Source organism: Suncus etruscus, chromosome 5 (assembly GCF_024139225.1).
Source record: "Suncus etruscus isolate mSunEtr1 chromosome 5, mSunEtr1.pri.cur, whole genome shotgun sequence".
Classification (NCBI taxonomy): Eukaryota; Metazoa; Chordata; class Mammalia; order Eulipotyphla; family Soricidae; genus Suncus; species Suncus etruscus.
The window spans coordinates 114,184,134-114,203,262 of record NC_064852.1 but is presented as its reverse complement, the minus strand read 5'-3'; the positions used below and the strand labels follow the sequence as shown (position 1 = coordinate 114,203,262).

The 19,129-nt window shown below is 36.3% G+C and overlaps 1 protein-coding gene across 1 annotated transcript in view; it reads left to right on the top strand.

The window, feature by feature from the left end:
* Positions 1–19,129, top strand: part of PARD3B (par-3 family cell polarity regulator beta) — a 1,279,582-nt gene that overhangs the window by 86,449 nt on the left and 1,174,004 nt on the right. The gene's annotated exons all lie outside the window — the stretch shown is intronic.

Sequence of the window (19,129 nt, the reverse complement as noted above, 5' to 3'; positions counted from 1 at the left end):
TCTATCAAATACAATCATAGCAAAGTTTTAGTTATTTACAAATGGAGCACCTGGGATTTACTGTACATTCTCAGTAGACCCTAATTTCCTTTTGTATCTATGGTATCATGCTCGTGTTACTTGGTTAGCATTTAGTACATGGCATTTTCCCCCTATCAGACCATAAACACATAGAGGATTTATTTGGAGTAGGAAATATTACCTTTCAATAAAGTGGCAATTCTTTTTTACATTGAAGGTGAATGTAGCTCCTTCCACATTAATCTCTCTCTCTACTCATATTAGTTTTCTTTCATCCACCTCCTACCCACTCACCTGAAACAAACCTGCCTTCCACCTTTAGTCATGCTAAAGAGAAAGTAGAAAAAGGGAATCAGATGGTGCTTAGCTTTAGTGCTGGTCCTTGGTCTTATCTTCTGATATGTAACAGGATTTTCCATGGCTACTAACCAATCAGGAGCTAAAGACTCAACCAACTAACTCTTTAAGTTTCACTTAAATGTTTCATTTAAATATTACTCTGGCTTTCATGCTATAATACATAGTCATGAACCTCAAATGTAAGGAATGCTAACCTTCCATGTATTCCCTTTTTTGAAAAAAAAAAAGAAAGAAATAAATTAATTTTAACCTAAATCCCACAAATAATCTATTATATAGTGAATAGATTATAATCACTTAATGAAAGTCTTCATGTAAAAGGGGCACATCATGAATCATTTAAACAGTGATCAGATGTAGATATAGGAGAGTATTAGCTATGAAAGGATTTGGCATGCACTTATCTGTGGAATAGAACAACTGGGAAGAGAGCTCAATGGATGAAATGTGAGGGGTGATTACTTGATTACATTCAAACCCAGGATGGAGAAAGGAGACAATGCAAAGGGAAAGAAATCAAGGAGTTAGCAATAAGAAACAGACAGGTAGGAACAGGAGGTAGAAATCAATGAAAGACCTTAGACACATAGGTGGTGTTGAGGACTATTGTAACTATATCCAGATAGCTGTGTATGACACAGAAAGGCAGAGATCCAAACCACAACAACAAGCAAACTCAAAGAGTACTAAAACTCAACTCTGAACAGCTGTGGCCAGAAGCAACAATAATTTTCTATCAACACACTGGTTTTAACTTTTTGATATGTTTATAAAATCACAATTTATTAAATATATCTAAGGCAAGGAAATGAAAACAAAACTTACAGAACAAATTAAGGAAACAACATACACATTTATACACATGGTTGTACATGTAAATGTGTAATGATATAGTTTACATATATTTTAAATTTATCTTGATTATTTTTAAATGATTCTAGGCTTCACTGAGTCAGTAAATTTATATAGAAGTGTTCTTTCTGCCTTTATAAACTTCTTGAACTTTAATAAATTGAATTCTTGCATAAGGATATTTCTAGAAAATAATGCAAGCTGGTACCAAAAATATAATAACTTCCCTAAGCTAGTTTTGATTGTGTTCAATATAGCTTGGAAATAGTACAGTAGAATGAAATATTGTCTCTAACTTCTGACTTTTCTCTACTTTTGATCTATAATATAACCCTTTCTGAAATTCTTAGTAAGCAAAACTAAGTATTTGTACTGTTTCATTCTAAAATTGGGTAAACATTGCTAGAAATCTTTGTTTCTTTAAAAAATTATGAATTAAAGCTACATGATTTACAGAGTCATTCGTAGTTAAGTTAAGTTTTAGACTATAGTGACCCCACCACCAATGTCAACTTCCCTGATATGCCCAGAATTTCCACTTTTAATATATATACCATCAGAACAGGCACCTTTTTAAGTTTGTTTATTCGAGTTAGGTGTCCTTATTTCAGTGTTGCTCACATGGTTGTCTTGTGCCTTTTATTTGGTTATTTCTAACTCTGAGTTTTGTAGTCTGTCCCCATTATCTCAATCTAAGATTTGGAGGTAGGTGAAAAGATTCTGGCTTGATGCTCAGAGATCACTCCTGACAGTCCTCAAGGAAATCTGTGGTCCTGGAGATGAAAGCTGGACTGACCTCTTAGAAAGCAAGTAAAGCAAGTGCCTTAATCCCTATACTCGCTTTCTGGTCACTGAATTATTTCTGCTTCCTCCAATCCCATTGTCTTATTCCTCTACGATACTTTGCTAAGCTTACACAGCCTATCAATGCCCAATCAGGTACATGTAACTAATTTCCTTAATTGACAAATATTTTAGATTTTGCATAATAGGTTAAATATATCACATGTACCACCTCATATAACTTTTAATATTAAAATATATATTATGTTACTTTATAAACATGCAATTACAATTATATTCTATGTATATTCTATGTAATACATTTTTTGCTACATTACTATTACCATGCTATTGATGGCAAAACATTAAAAAAGTGGTTAAGTGACCAGTATTAGGAGACCAGGTCCCTTTCTAAATTCAGAAACGTCCAGATCTCCTTCAACCCCACCTGCACTTACTGGGACCCCAGAATATGGAGCAGTCAGGATTTCCTGGGCACATATGGAAAGTCTGGGATGATACTCACTATTTTATATTTACAAGGCTCTTCTGGCTCTCAGGCCATCTATGCTTTTAGCTTTAAACACTAGGATAGATCATCAGAAAGTTTTTTCATCTGAACTCATTTCACCTGAAAAAATAATTAGGGAAATGCTGCCAGAAAACCTTGGATTTTAGAATGCAATTATTCTTTCTTTATCTGATGATACTTGGGTATTATTCCTGGCTTTGTGCTCAGTGGTTGCTCCTTGTGGTACTCAGAGGATCAGATGTGTGTGTATATGTGTATGTCTATCTGTGATATGTATGTATGATGTGTGTGTGTGTGTGTGTGTGTGTGTGTGTGTGTGATGGTGGGTTTTACTTGGAAAATCAAACCAGAGTTCACCACATACAAAGTCACTGCTTTAACTTTGTTCTTTTCTCTTCTGATGATTTTGAATTCAGTTATCTTCATTGCCATTCAGAAACATTTCATTGTTGCTAGAATTTAGACCAAACCAACATTCAGTTATAAGCTACCATTTTGGATCATAGTCCTTTAGCTTCTAGGCATCATCCTTTAGGTTCACAGAGTATTTGCACAGGGTAAATGATCAGTGAATGTTTGAATTCATGCAAAAAAGTTCTTTAATATATAATGAGCTAGTGTATAGAAAGGGTTCAACTTAAGATTGAAATGCAAGATCTGTAAAAGTAAGCAAATAGTGATAGGGCTGATATTTCCCATGGTGCCATGTGCCTCTTTTGCTTGCTTTGGCAATCCTTTCTCAAAGATGTTAAACAATATATCCTATTTTGAATTTTAAAATGCCACTATTCACATTACATTTCAATGTCAACTGATAGTTTATAGCTGTGTTTTTAGATAGCAGTAGTATATAATATTAAAAAACTTTAAAAAGAAATGCCTTTTATTTCAGAATTAGTGGAGGTTCATATGAATTTTCAGAGAAAGAATGGGGTATACTATTTACTATTTACCTTGTTTTTCCCACTAGGTGGATCTTAAACAGCTATAGATGGTACCATATCAAACAAGGAATTAGCATTGATAAAAAAGGATGTCTGTAATTCTATGTTACTTTTTCACAGGTAGTCAGAATTTCAAAAGTGTAGTACAAATTAATTTATACATGACCTTTGGAGACAGAATTATTTATTTATTTATTTATTTATTTATTTATTTATTTATTTATTTATTTATTTAGGTGTAGATCCACACACGTTAGAACCCAGGGTTTACATCTGTCTCTTTGTTTAAGAGTTGCTCCTGGCAATATTTAGGGGTACAGGTTTAGTGCCATTATCCAACCTAGTTGGTGCTCTGCAAGGCAAAAGCACACTACACCCTACTATACTATCTCTGGGCTACTGTTGTTTCATTTCTTGAAATTCTTCTTATTATTTATTTGAATTGAATCATTGTGAATGACTAAAGTTAAACAGTTATTCCTGATTGGATTTTACATGCAGAATGTTCCATCCTCAATCCCTTTACTGGTGTCTACTTTCATCTACCAATTTCTCTCCAACCTCTTAGTATGACCCTATGGTTGGCACATTTTCTCTTATTTTTTCTTTTAGGCATTTTCCTGCTCTGTTGCCTTTGGGTAGTTATTCACCTTGAATGTTTCTTATACTCTGCATGAGTGAGCACATTCTGTGTCTACCCTTCTTTCTTCATTCAGCATGATATTCTCCAGATTTATTCATATATCAGCATATTTCATGAATGTATCTTTTTTTAAGGCTGAGTATTTCCAGTAGTGGAAATGCTGGGTCATACAGAAGCTCAATTTCTAGTTGTTTTTTTTTTTTTTTGTTATTGTTGTTGTTTTAAAGAATTTTAAATACTTTTAAATATTTTTTTAGTATTTTTGGAAAGGGGGGAATATGTGAGGTATGTGAGGGTAGAGGGGTAGAGGAGAGAAGAGGAGAGGAGAAAAAGGAAAGGAAAGGGACAGAAGAGAAGAGAGGAGGGGAGGGGAGAGAAGAGGACAAGTGAGGGAAGGTGAAGAGAAGGGGAGGAGAGAAGAAGGACGGAAGGGGAAAAAGGGAGAGGGCAGAACAGAATGTTCTGATTGTCTTGCACAAAGGCTGGGTGACTTGACTCAGCTGTGACTGAGTGTCCCTTTCCTTCTGAAATCACACCAACACTGGATTGTTCTTTTTTTCTGAGTGCCAATTTCTTTGGTGTGATGTAATATTTCATTGTTGTTTTCTTTTTTTTTATAATTTACTTTGTTAAATTATTTGGAGGGTTGGGCCACACTGGTGGTGCTCAGAGGTTACTCCTGGCTCTGTACTCAGAAATGGCTCCTGGCAGGCTCAGGTTCCCATACAGGATGCAGGGATTGAACCCTGGTCGATCCCAGGTCTCCTGCATACAAGGTAAATGCCCTTACTCTGTGCTATCACTCTGGCCCCTTCCTAATTTATTTTAAATTTTTTATTGAAACCATTGTGATTTACAAAGATCTTCATAGTTGGGTTTCAGGACCAATCCCACCACCAGTATTGACCTCCCTCCACCAACGTTCCCAGAATGTATCTCATGCCACCATCATCCCACCCAGCCTGCCTGCATAACAGGCACATTTTAAATTTTGATTATTAAAGTTTGGATCTCATGATTTTATTGTTTTTATCTTGGTTTTGCCAGTTCAGTTCTATCATTTCTCAGTACCACCAAAGCACTTGAGACCTCTTGGCCCCTGGCCTCTATTATTTCATATTTGAATTTCTCCTCCACACCTGGCTGTGCTCAGGAGTTACTCCTGGCTGTCTGCTCAGAAACAGCTCCTGGCAGGCACGGGGGACCATATGGGACACCGGGATTCGAACCAACCACCTTTGGTCCTGGATCGGCTGCTTGCAAGGCAAATGCCGCTGTGCTATCTCTCCGGGACCACTCAATATTTTTAAATAAATAAATAAATATTTTATTCAAGCACCTTGATTACAAACATATTTATAGTTGGATTTTAGTCTAAAAGGAACAACCCCTTCTAGAGTGCAACATCCCAATCACCAGTATCCCCAACCTTCCCCCTCCCCAACACCTGTAAAGAGACAAGTATTCTACTTCTCTCACTCACTAACATTGTTACCATAGTTGTCCATGTAGTTATTTTTCTAACTGCACTCACCACTCTTTGTGGTGAGCTTCATATCATGAACTGGTCCTTCTGACCCACATCTCTATTGTCTCTGGGGACTATTATAATAATGTCTTTTATATTTCTTAAAGCCCATAGATGAGTTAGACTATTCTGTACCACAGTATCTTTAGCCATTTATCTGTTGACGAGCATCTTGGTTGTTTCAAGAGTCTGGCTATTGTAAATAGAGCTGCAATAAATATAGGTGTGAGGAAGGGATTTTTGAATTGTATTTTAGTATATCCCAGGGAGTGGTATATCTGGATCATATGGGAAATCAATTTTCAGTTTTTTAAGGAATCTCCATATTGCTTTCTATAAAGTCTGGACTAGATGGCCTTCCTACCAGCAGTGAATTAGAGCTCCTTTCTCTCCACATCCCTGCCAGCACTGATTGATTTTGTCTTTTGTGATGTGTGCCATTCTCAGTGGTGTGAGATGGTACCTCATTGTAGTTTTGCTTTGCATCTCCCTGATGATTAGTGATGTGGAGCATTTTTTTTCATGTGCCTTTTGGCCATTTGTATTTCTTTTTTTTTTCTTTTATTTTTAATTTTTTTTAAAAAATTTTAAGTTATTTTTTAAACATTTTTTCTTTATTTAAACATCTTGATTACAAATACGATTGTGATTAGGTTTCAGTCATGTAAAGAATACCCCCCTTCACCAGTGCAACATTCCCACCACCAATGTCCCAAATCTCCTTCCATCCCACCCCACCCCCACCTGTACTCTAGACAAGCTTCCCAGTTCCCTCATTCATTCACATGATTATGGTAGTTCTCAGTGTAGTTATTTCTATAACTGCACTCACCATTCTTTGTGGTGAGCTTCATGGAGTGAGCTGGAAGTTCCAGCCCTCCTCTCATTGTCTTTGAGGATTGTTACAAAAATGACTTATTTTTCTTAAAACCCATATATGAGTGAGACTATTCTGCATCTCTCTCTCCCCCTCTGACTTATTTCACTCAGCATGATAGATTCCATGTACATCCATGTATAGGAAAATTTTATGACTTCATCTCTCCTGACAGCTGCATAATATTCCATTGTGTATATGTACCACAGTTTCTTTAGCCATTCGTCTGTGAAAGGGCATCTTGGTTGTTTCCAGAGCCTGGCTATTGTGAATAGTGCTGCAATAAATATAGGTGTGAGGAAGGGTTTTTGTATTGTATTCTTGTATTCCTAGGGTATATCCCTAGGAGTGGAATAGCTGGGTCAAATGAGAGCTCAATTTCCAGTTCTTGGAGGAATCTCCATATCGCCTTCCATAGAGGTTGGACTAGACAGCATTCCCACCAGCAGTGGATAAGAGTTCCTTTCTCGGGCCCGGAGAGATAGCACAGCGGCGTTTGCCTTGCAAGCAGCCGATCCAGGACCAAAGGTGGTTGGTTCGAATCCCGGTGTCCCATATGGTCCCCTGTGCCTGCCAGGAGCTATTTCTGAGCAGACAGCCAGGAGTAAGCCCTGAACACTGCCGGGTGTGGCCCAAAAACCAAAAAAAAAAAAAAAAAAAAAAGAGTTCCTTTCTCTCCACATCCCTGCCAGCACTGATTGTTCTCATTCTTTGTGATGTGTGCCAATCTCTGTGGTGTGAGATGGTATCTCATTGTTGTTTTGATTTGCATCTCCCTGATGATTAGTGATGAGGAGCATTTTTTCATGTGCCTTTTGGGCATTTGTATTTCTTCTTTGTCAAAGTGTCTGTCCATTTCTTCTCCCCATTTTTTGATGGGATTAGATTTTTTTTCTTGTAAAGTTCTGTCAGTGTCCTGTATATTTTGGATATTAGCCCCTTATCTGATGGGTTTTGGGTGAATAGTTTCTCCCACACGGTGGGCGGCTCTTGTATCCTGGACACTATTTCTTTTGAGGTGCAGAAGCTTCTCAGCTTAATGTATTCCCATCTGTTTATCTCTGCTTCCACTTGTTTGGAAAGTGCAGTTACCTCCTTGAAGATGCCTTTAGTCTCAATGTCATGGAGTGTTTTACCTATGTGTTGTTCTATATACCTTATGGTATCAGGTCTGATATCAAGGTCTTTAATTCATTTGGATTTTACCTTTGTACATGATGTTAACTGGGGGTCTATGTTTGCTTTTTTGCAAGTGGCTAACCAATTCAGTGGAAGGACAATCACCCAAAAACAGAGTTCTCAGAAGAAATCCCCCTGCTGACATCCCAATTTTAAATTTACAATCAAAGAATGATAAAACAGAACCCATGTTCAATTACATTGTCCCCCAAGACCCCAGATTGCAGTACATTATAAATTTTCCTAGAGGTACACAAAGCAATCTAAAGCCATAAAATTTATGTAACTCCTTAAACTTGAAGACATAGTAGTTTTTTTACATTTCCATGCACTTGTATATTAGTTCAAGTCAATCTCAAAAATTTAAGTGTTTTTTTTTTTTTTTTTTTTTTTTTTTTTTAAGATTTAGAGTCAAAGGAGCACAGTAAAAACGGTGTTAGAGTGGCAATTATTGTTTGCATAGGTCCACCAAAGTTTGGGGGACATGGAAAGGAAAAACCTTGGCCTAAATATAAGGAGACCGTACCCCTGAAGTTTCCTGTATAAGACCAATTCTAGGCTCCAGGCAAACTAGTTTGTTCAATCCAGGTCATTGTCTGTAGTGCCGATACAGTTTTATTTTTCACACAGTCTCTGTTGTTGGTATCATGTTTCTGTATTGAAGATCCTGAAATCTGTATACCTACATTGAAGTCAGACTGGTGCGGAGCAGCATCTAATTTCAACTCACAATTAAAGGGCAATGCAGAAAGCTCTGTCCAGTATGCAGGTCGTTGTTGTTGTTGTTTAAATCTTCTCAGTGTTAAGGGAAAACTCTTTTGAGTAGATCGATGTAGAGTAGCAGTAGGGTCTTCCCTGGTAGAGGTTTGCTTCCAGGTGATGTCATAGACAACTTTGGATGTTTCATACATGGCTTCCCTGGTTTAGGGGTGAATGGAGAATGCCCAAACCTCTGAGGCCTGTGCCATGTCAATGTTCAGGGTGTAAGGTTCCATTGCACCACAAGATTTGTGTGTTCCTATCTCTATTAGATAAGAACTTATTTGTATGTATAGTAATTTCCATTTTAATTTGCTTATGCAAACAAGGAATAATGCCAGGTGGCATTATCAGCGCATAATGAGGCTGCAAGAACAAGTCCAACAATCCCTGTGACCTGGTTCAAACATAAGCATTAGTCTGAGGGACTCATTCACCAAAATTCCTTATTGAACAGTTCACAAAGAGAAAAAAGTTAAAAAGTGGGGAAAATAAACAATCTAACTTAAAGACAGTGGGCACAATTGTCACCGTTTAAGGGGATATTCAATAATAGTTATAGCGGTTGAGGGAATATATCTACAATATTCAAAGGAGATATGCATGTCCCTTTTATGTCATTAGAAATAGTCAGGAGGAGGGTGCTGAATTCTGGACACCACTTTGGCCTGTGATTTAGACTTTTGGAGTCTGCAAAATGACTCCCCGCAGTTCAATATAGGGAAATACATTTGAGTGGGAACTAATCAGAAACCTAGTATGGTAACAAACACAGTTACAAAATGAAAGATGGAAGAAGCCAAGAGACTGCTGAGAGTAAATAATTAGGAAAAGAGTACTTGTCTCTTCCCAGCCTGAGAGTCCATCCTCTCATTTTTAGTTTGAATATATATGGCCATTTGTATTTCTTATTTGAGGAAGTATCTGTTCGTTTCTTCTCCCCATTTTTTGATGGGGTTAGATGTTTTTTTCTTGTTAAGTTCTGTCAGTATCTTGTATATTTTTGATATTAGCCCCTTATTTGATGGATATTGAGTGAATAGTTTCCCCCATTCTGTGGGTGGCTTGTGTATCCTAGGTACTATTTCTTTTGAGGTGCAGAAGCTTCTCAGCTTAATATATAGTCTCATCTGTTTATCTCTGCTTCCATTTGTTTGGAGAGTGCTGTTTCCTCCTTTATGATGCCTTCAGTCTCAATGTATTGGAGTGTTTTACCTATGTGTTGTTCTATATACCTGATGGTTTTGCATCTGATTTGCAGGTATTTAATACATTTGGATTTGAATTTTGTGCATGGTGTTATATGAATGTCTGAGTTTGTTTTTTGCAAGTGGCTAACCAGTTGTCCCAACACCACTTCTTGAAGAGGCTTTCCTTGCTCTTTTCCTTTTGCATTTCTTGCCCCTTTATCAAAAATTAATTGATTGTATATCTGGGCACATTCTCTAAATACTCAAGACTACTCCACTGATCTAACAGTCTGTCTTTATTCCAGTACCATGCTTTTTTAATGACTAGAGATTTGTGATTCAATTTAAAGTTGGGCTAAGTGATGCCTCCCATATTCCTTTCTCAAGGGTTGCTCTAGCTATTTGTGGGTGTTTATTGTTCCATATGAATTTCAGGAATGTTTGATCCACTTCTTTCAAGAATGTCATGTATATTCATAGGGATTGGATTAAATCTGTACAATGCTTTGGGAAGTATTGCCATTTTAGTGATGTTAATCTTTCCAAACCATGATCAGGGTATGTCTCCATTTCTTGTGTTTTGTAGTTTTTATTGTATAGGTTCTTTACGTCTTTAAGTTGACTCCAAGGTTTTTGAGTTTGTGTGGCACTAATGTGAATGGGATTGTTTTTTTTTTTTGTTTTTGTTTTTGTTTTTTTTGGGGGGGTCACACCCGGCAGTGCTCAGGGGTTATTCCTGGCTCCAGGCTCAGAAATTGCTCCTGGCAGGCACAGGGGACCATATGGGACGCTGGGATTCGAACCGATGACCTCCTGCATGGAAGGCAAACACCTTACCTCCATGCTATCTCTCTGGCCCCGGGATTGGTTTTTTAATATCCATTTCTTCTCTATTATCATTGGTGTTTAAGTGGCCATTGATTTTTGCGTGTTAATTTTGTAGCCTGCCACTTTGCTCTATGAATTTATTGTTTCTAGAAGCTTTTTGATAGAGTCTTTAGGGTTTTCTAAATATAGTATCATGTCATCTGCTAACAGTGAGAGCGTGATTTCTTCCTTTCCTATCTGGATGCCTTTGATATCTTTATCTTGCCTAATCGCTATGGCAAAAACTTCTAGCACTATGTTGAATAGAAGGTGAGGACAGCCTTGTCTTTTACCAGATTTTAGAGGAAAGGCTTTTAGTTTATCTCTATTGAGAATAATATTTGTCATTGGCTTGTGGTAGATGGCCTTGACTATATTGAGAAAAGTTCCTTCCATTCCCATCTTGATGAGTTTTTAATGAAGAATGGGTGTTGGACCTTATCAAAATGCTTTCTATGCATCTATTGATATGATCATATGGTTTTTCTTTTTCTTTTTGTTGATATGGTTATTATGTTGATTGATTTACATTTGTTAAATCATCATTGCATTCTTGAAATGAAACTTAATTGATCATGGTGTATGACCTTCTTTTACTTATTTATATTTTTTTGCTTTTTTTGGGTCACATGCAGCAGTGCTCAAGGGTTACTCCTGGCTCTATGCTCAGAAATTGCTTCTGGTAGACTCAGGGGACCATATGGAATGCCGGGATTCAAATCACCAACCTTCTGCATGCAAGGCAAATGCCTTACCTTCATACTATCTCTCCGGCCCTGAATGTGACCTTCTGGATGAGGCATTAGATCCTATTTCCTAGCATTTTGTTGAGGATCTTTGCATCTGTGTTCATCAGGTATATTGGTCTGTAATTTCTTTCTTCTTTCTTTCTTTCTTTCTTTCTTTCTTTCTTTCTTTCTTTCTTTCTTTCTTTCTTTCTTTCTTTCTTCTTCTTTTCTTTCTTCTTTCTTCTTTCTTTCTTTCTTCTTCTTTTCTTCTTCTTTTTCTTTCTTTTCTTTCTTTCTTTCTTTCTTCTTTCTTTCTTTCTTCTTTTCTTTTCTCTTCTTTTTTTTTCTTTCTTCTTCTTCTTTCTTTTTCTTTCTTTTTTCCTTTTTTTTTTTTTTTTTTTTTTTTTGCAGCATCTTTGTCTGGTTTTGGTATCAAGATGTCAGCTTCATAAAAACTATTTGGGAGTGTTCCTGATTCTTCAGTTTCATGAAAGAGCCTGAAAATGATTGTTAGTAGTTTCTTTTGAAAGTTTTGAAACAGTTCATTAGTGAATCCATCTGAGCCTGGGCTTTTTGTTGTTTTGTTTTGTCTTTGTGCCACACCCATTTGAGGTTCAGGGGTTACTACTGGCTATGCACTCAGAATCACTCCTGGCTTGGGGGACTATATGGGACACGGGGGCTCGAACCGTGGTCCATCCTAGGATAGCCTTTGCAGGGCATACGCCTTACTTCTAGCACCACTGCTCTGGCCCTTGGGCTTTTCTTTTTAAGGAAGACTTTTTAAAATATCTTTATTTATACAAGTTGATTACAAACATGATTGTAGTTGGGTTTCAGTCATATAAAGAACACCCCCTTCACCAGTACTACATTCCCATCACCAATGCCACAAATCTTTCAACTCCCTCCCTCCCCACCCCCCTGTATTTGAGATGGGCTTTCAACTTCCCTCATTCATTCAAATTGTTATGTTAGTTCTCAGTGTAGTTATTTCTCTAACTGCACTCACCATTCTTTGTGGTGAGCTTCATATCATGAGCTGGACCTTCCAGCCCTCATCTCTATGATCTCTGAGAATTATTACAAAAAATGTCTTTTATTTTTATTTAAACCCATAGATCAGAGAGACTATTCTGTGTCTATCTCCTTCTGACTTATTTCACACAGCATAATAGATTCCATGTACATCCATGTATAGGAAAATTTCATGACTTCATCTCTCCTGACAGCTGCATAATATTCCATTTTGTATATGTATCACAGTTTCTTTAGCCATTCATCTGTTGAAGTTCAGCTTGGTTGTTTCCAGAATCTGGCTATTATAAATAGCACTGTAATGAATATTGGTGTGAGGAAGGTGTTTTGAATCGTATTTTTGTGTTCCCAGGCTATATCTCTAGGCATGGTATAGTTGGAGCATATGGGAGCTCAATTTCCAGTTTTTGGAGGAATCTTTGTTTTCCATAAAGGTTGGACTAGACGGCATTCCACAAAAAGTGAATAAGGGTTTCTTTCTCTCCACATCCCTGCTAGCACCGATTGTTCTTGTTCTTTGTGATATGTACCAGGCTCTGTGGTATGAGATGATACCTCATTTTTGCTTTAATTTGCATCTCCCTGATGATTACTGATGTGGAGCATTTTTTCATGTGCCTTTTGGCTATTTGTATTTCTTTGTCAAAGTGTCTGTTCATTTCTTCTCCCCATTTCTTGATGGGATTAGATGTTTTTTTCCTTGTAAACTTCTGTCAGTGCCTTGTATATTTTGAAGATTAGCCCCTTATCTGATGAGTATTGGGTGAATAATTTCTCCCCTTCAGTGGGTGGCTCTTGTATCCTAGGCATTATTTTAATGAAGACTTTTGATTACCATTTTAATTTCCTCAGTATTGATGGGTCTGTTTAGATATGCTAGATCATCCTGGTTTAACAGTGAAAGATTATGTCCAAGAATTTATCCATTTCTTCCAGGTTTTCATGTTTCATGGCAATGAGTGTCTCAAAGTAGTCTCTGGTTACCCTTTATATCTCTGTATTATCTCTAAAGATCTCTCCCTTTTTATTTCTAACCCAGTTTATTAAGTTTCTCTCTCTCTTTGTGAGTTTTGCTAGTGGTTTATCATACTTTTTTTGTCCAAAGAGCCAAATTTTGCTGTTGTTCATCTTTCAAATTTTTTTCCACGTAATTTCTGTCCTTCTTGCTATTCTCTGGGGCCAAGATTTTTATTTGCTTGATGACATTGTTTTATTTATCTTATTACCATTTTTATTTTTTTCTTTGAAGAAATTTCTTTTCATCTCTTTTCCCTATTTTTGATAGGGTTGGAATTTTTTTTTACATATCTATTTTTTTATTTCATTTCATTGAAACTATTGTGATCTATCATGCCTTTCATAGTTGAATTTTAGATATACAGTGGTTCAGGGCCATTCCCACTACTGGGTTGACCTCCTTCCACCAATGAGTCCAGTGCATGGTATACCACCACCCCTTGCCCACTGGCCTGCCAGTTTAACAGGCTCATTTAAGTTTAGTTTTTTAAAGTTTTTTCTTTTGCTTTTTTGAACCACACCTGGTGACACTTAGGGGTTATTCCTGGCTACATGTTCAGAAATCGCTCCTGGCTTGGGGAACCATATGGGACACCAGGGGATCAAACTATGGTCCACCCTAGGTTAGTGCACGCAAGGCAAACATCCTAATGCTTGGGCCACTACTCCAGACCCAGAATTTTTTAAGTTTAGGTCTCCTCATTCTATTGTCATTGTCTTTGGCTTGGATATTTAGTTCTGTCTTTTTTCTCCATCAATGCATCTGATACCACTTGGCCCCCTGGTCCTCAGCATCTCCATCCCCCTTTCATCTAAGTTTTATAGAAAACTGCAGAAATATGTGGTAAAACAAAGTAATCCTTGTCCCAAGGTTCTGTGAAAAAAGTGGGAGCCACTATTGAAAAGATAAGATAAAACTAAGAAATAGGGATGGATATGAGCCTTCATGCAATAGATTTGAGGGAGCGTAAGGCAAAACATTGGCTGGCAGCACTGACCCTTCTTTTGTTCATTTATTCTTCTTGGCTTGGCAAACAATACCCTTCTTTTCAAACCCTGAGTGCAATAGTTGATGTTTGGGAAGGATTAATTTTGTTGTGGTGTGCAATATTTCATATCATGACTGTGAGACAGTTTGTTAAACCACTCACTTAATGGAAGATATTTTGGTTATTTTCAATTATTATTATTAGATTTTATTAAAACAACCTTCCCAAGCCCCAATCAGTGGATTTAGAGGGCCCTTCTGGTGACTTGAAGCCAACTATGCACCAGTTCAGTGCTAGGGCTTAAGCATGTGGTGCTTCTTAGGCCATGCAATACCTTTGTTGATCACCTGGATCACCCCATCAATGGACTACTGGGGTCTCCAGGGTTATACCTCATGATGCTTGGGGGCAAATAACATAGTGAGGAGTATTAAAATATGACTTCTGCATGCCAGGGATGTGCTTTAACATTCGTACTGTACCTCTGGCACCATTTTTAGTTAGATATTAGGAATTAGGAAAACTGTTTTCAACAATTGTATGCCGGTATTGTGAGACTAGATAAAGAACTGTCATCTATCAGTACACTTTAAAAAAATATGTTATTAAACTGTCAAACTTTCTAGATGAGCTGTACAATTTTATTCTACTATTAGAAATGTATAAGAGATTTAGTTTTTTCTACATCTTTACCAGCAATATATGTTGCTACTATTTTGTTGTTGTTGTTTAGCAATTTCAATAACATTGGGATGTTATCACATTGTAACCTTAATTTGCAATTTCTTAATCACTGGAACATTTGAACAGTTCATTTAAATAGACATTTAAATATACATTTGGACATTTAGATATTTGTGGGAACTTATTTGCCTTTAGTAAAATGTGTCTTTCACTATCTTTCACCCATTATCTAATAGATTGTGTTGTTGTTGTTGTTTACTGTTGAATTTTGAAAGTTCCTTTACATATTTGAGATGAGTCCTTTATTATATTTTGAATTTGTAAATATTTTCTCCTAAATGGCAGCTTGTTCTTTGGCATTAACATTTGCTTATTCTAAAATCAAGACAACTCTAGTTGCCAGTACGTAGCTGAACATTCAAAAGAGATGATGAATAATGCCAAGTCTACATGCCCTGTACTATCAGAAATTCATGGACAGGTGTGCCAGAGGAAAGAGTGACATACACTGTGGCAGTAGTCCTCAGTAGAGAAACTCTAAACCAAGAAGGGCAAGTCTATAGCAAGTCTATATATAGCTTAAAATTTTATAGCAAATCAAATCAACAAGAAGAATGCTCTTATATAGTAGAACTCACCTCTAGCAGAATGGATGATTACTGTAGACAAAGCATGCTGAATTTTTCTCTTGACAAAGAATAGATGAGGTTTGTACCACATGATTTTTAGACACCTTTTTCTTTCCTCAGCTTCCTTTCCTTCCACATAATTAAATTCCTTTGTCTAATTAAGCTAATTCATTGCTGTTAGCTCTAGGTGTATTTATAACACATGTCTTGAAATGACATTTGCAAGGAAGACCAATCTAACCTTTGTCTTTGAATATTTTATAGATTTTTCCATTTATTCATTTCATAGAATTGTTTTATTCTGCATTTACTGTAATTAAAGGAAGCTTATTCCTTTTTATAAGTATGTCATATTTACTAATGTATCATTTATATATAAATACAGCAGGATATACACCTTACATTTTAATGCTGTAGATTATATATATACTGACAATTATGAAAATATAGATGGAATTCGCTTCAGTTAGACAGATCTGTAAAATATGCTTTTAAATTATCATACAGTGAAAAATTCTTGCTTTATGTTAGAAAAAAGTGACAGTTTCAATATTTCTGGCATAAAAACTTGACAATTTCTGAGAAACATTGAAGTGGAAGCAGGTTTTGTTTTGTTTTGTTTCAAAGAACTACTTGCAATTTTGGTAAGGGAACAATTGAAAATAGTGATTCCTATAGGTGAACAATTTGGGTGAGCTTAGATAAGTTGGGATGAATTTTCATTTGAGATGTCATCATTTCACCATTGGGGAAAAAGGAATTTTCATATGTTTGAAAAGTCATCTTCATTGTATTTCACCATGAGTTCCTTCTACTTTTAACTATTCCCTCAGTCTGTTTACTGAGAAATGATACAGCTTGCTTTCATAGTCAAGTGTCATTATTCGAACATGTGTTTATAGCAAAAAATTAATATGGTATTCTTAAGGTGGTCAGAATCATGGTATTGATACAAGTTGAAGATAATAAGATTTATACATATTTTTATATATTAGGAAAATAAAACTTGATAATGATAATTTTAAAAATCTAGAATGTCTTTGTTTTTCTGATTCTTATACTTGATCAGCCCAATTGAACTTTAGTATAACTTTTTAATTCATACCTTAATATCTAGTTTGTTGTCATTTTTATTTTAGAAAATTCAAAATTGCCTCCTCCTAGCATTTTCTAGGAAATTCAGAAGTAGGCCTGATTTGAGAATTTTACAGTAATACCTGTATACTCACCATATAAATTATATCATTATACCATCCATTAGTTCATTTAAAAGAAATTGCAGCTATTTAACATGCTGATCAAGAATTTAATACTTATTTATATTTCTATTTAAGCTTACATAACAAGGTTCACAACCATAAGGTTATATTAAATGATGTTTTACAAGTATTCACATGTATAAATCCTAGATATTGCTGATTCACTTTCTAATTATCCCAATAAATAAGTAGCACAATAAAGCAAGCAACTTATTTTTTTTGGTTAGTCTATATAAAAACTATGTTTATACTATATCTTAGTCTATTACTTGTGCAGCTCTAAATTTAAAAGTACTTTTCTGCTTAAATTATCAACAATGATCAAAACCCACAGTATATAGGTTCAATTCTGCCTTCCTTTGTATTAATGGTTCTGGACTGAGGAGGCTGGTGGTTGCCAAGGGTTGGGTGACTGATCGTTCCTTAAAGTCAGACAGCAATGATGTTGCCATATCAATAGAATCTTTCTTCATAAAATATTTCACTGTAGCTTATGAAGCTATTTCATAGCATTTTACACATAATAGAACTTATTTCCAAACTATAGTGAATTCTCTTAAATCATGCTACTCTTCTGTCAACTAAAGTCTTGTAATATTTTAGATTTATGTTGCCATTTCAGGACTATGTATATCATTTTCACCTGGATTAGACCATCTCAAGAAATTACTTTCTTTGCTTATTCATCACAAGCCTTTCAAGTGAGATCATTCCATCACAGTAGAGCAGTCACATTACCAGGGACCTCTTCACTTTCTAGTTCCTCTTATTTCCCCTTCAATTGTAGGCTTTGTTCTCACATCCTTTTGTTGTTGTTGCTCAATTGGTGGTCTTCTGAAGCCACAGGGGTCACTCCATGATGTGCTCAGGGACTACCAGATTTTCTCCTGGTGATGGTAAGGTGGGCATCAGTGATAAGGATCAAACCTAGAACGGTATTTTTCTTAACACTCTGAGTTATAACTTGTCCCCGCTTACTGATGGGAACCTAGGACTTTTGGCTTTAATACCAAGAAATGGCTGTTTAAGTTTGTGTAATGACATCCCAGTGAAATCACAGAATTTTATTTTTTATTTTATTTTAATTTTTTACAATTCAGTTTTATACAATTCAGTTCCTAGAACTGAACTTTTTTACAGTTATTTTCTGCCAACCCCTAAGAGATGCTCAGGAGTCCCGGGGACCACTCATAGACATACTGAACAAATAAGATGGCAATTCGGTGACTGAAATGTTGATAATTATTATTTCTATGTAAAATTAAATATATAAAACTTTCTATCTATACCTAACTTGACTGAAGCAAAACAAAAAGTTATACTTAAATTGGGGCCGGGCGGTGGCGCTGGAGGTAAGGTGCCTGCCTTACCTGCGCTAGCCTAGGAGATGGACCACGGTTCGATCCCCCGGCGTCCCATATGGTCCCCCAAGCCAGGAGCGACTTCTGAGCGCATAGCCAGGAGTAACCCCTGAGCGTTACCGGGTGTGGCCCAAAAACCAAAAAAAAAAAAAAAAAAAAAAAAAAAAAGTTATACTTAAATTAACTCTTACCTCTGAAATCTATTGCCTTTTGTCTCCCATTCCTGTCTACCTTAAGAAGAGGTCCTAGAAAATGCCATTGATCATTAATTAATATTAATTAATTAAATATAAGGGAGGCATATCAAAAGCTTCTTAAAATGCCTGGAAATTTTTCTGCTGATTCTTTTCTGGCAACATATGGAAGATATGTTTAAAAGGCAACTATACAAAAGCAACAATACTGAAAATCTATCAAAAAACTTCATTTTTGACACTTGAATTTAGGGGAAGATGAACTTATTCATTCCTAATGCTACCATTTATTTTAAAACACATCTTATATACCAAAAAACTTTCCAGCATAAGTTTCTCAGACGAACCATTGTATATGTTAATTTTATTTATAAAATGGTAAACACAACGTGGCTATATATGGTTGCCCGTGGATAGGGAGTTAGTGAAACTCAGCCTACTAGACAATTTTGCAAGGCAAAATGAAGAAGTTTTATCTTTCTTTTAAGTCCTTGTTGTTGTTTTGAAGGGGGAAGCTGACACAGACATCCTGGAGAGTTAAGAGATGCTTCGTGCATATGTGATGGTTTGGTATTTTCCTGACAAAGGGTGGATATTCTGAGAAGCCCTCTGGGAAGATAATCATCAGTAAACACTCCTGTATGGTTCCAACAGGATGTGTCTAAACTGGCTGTAAAAAGACCTCCTGAGGTTGG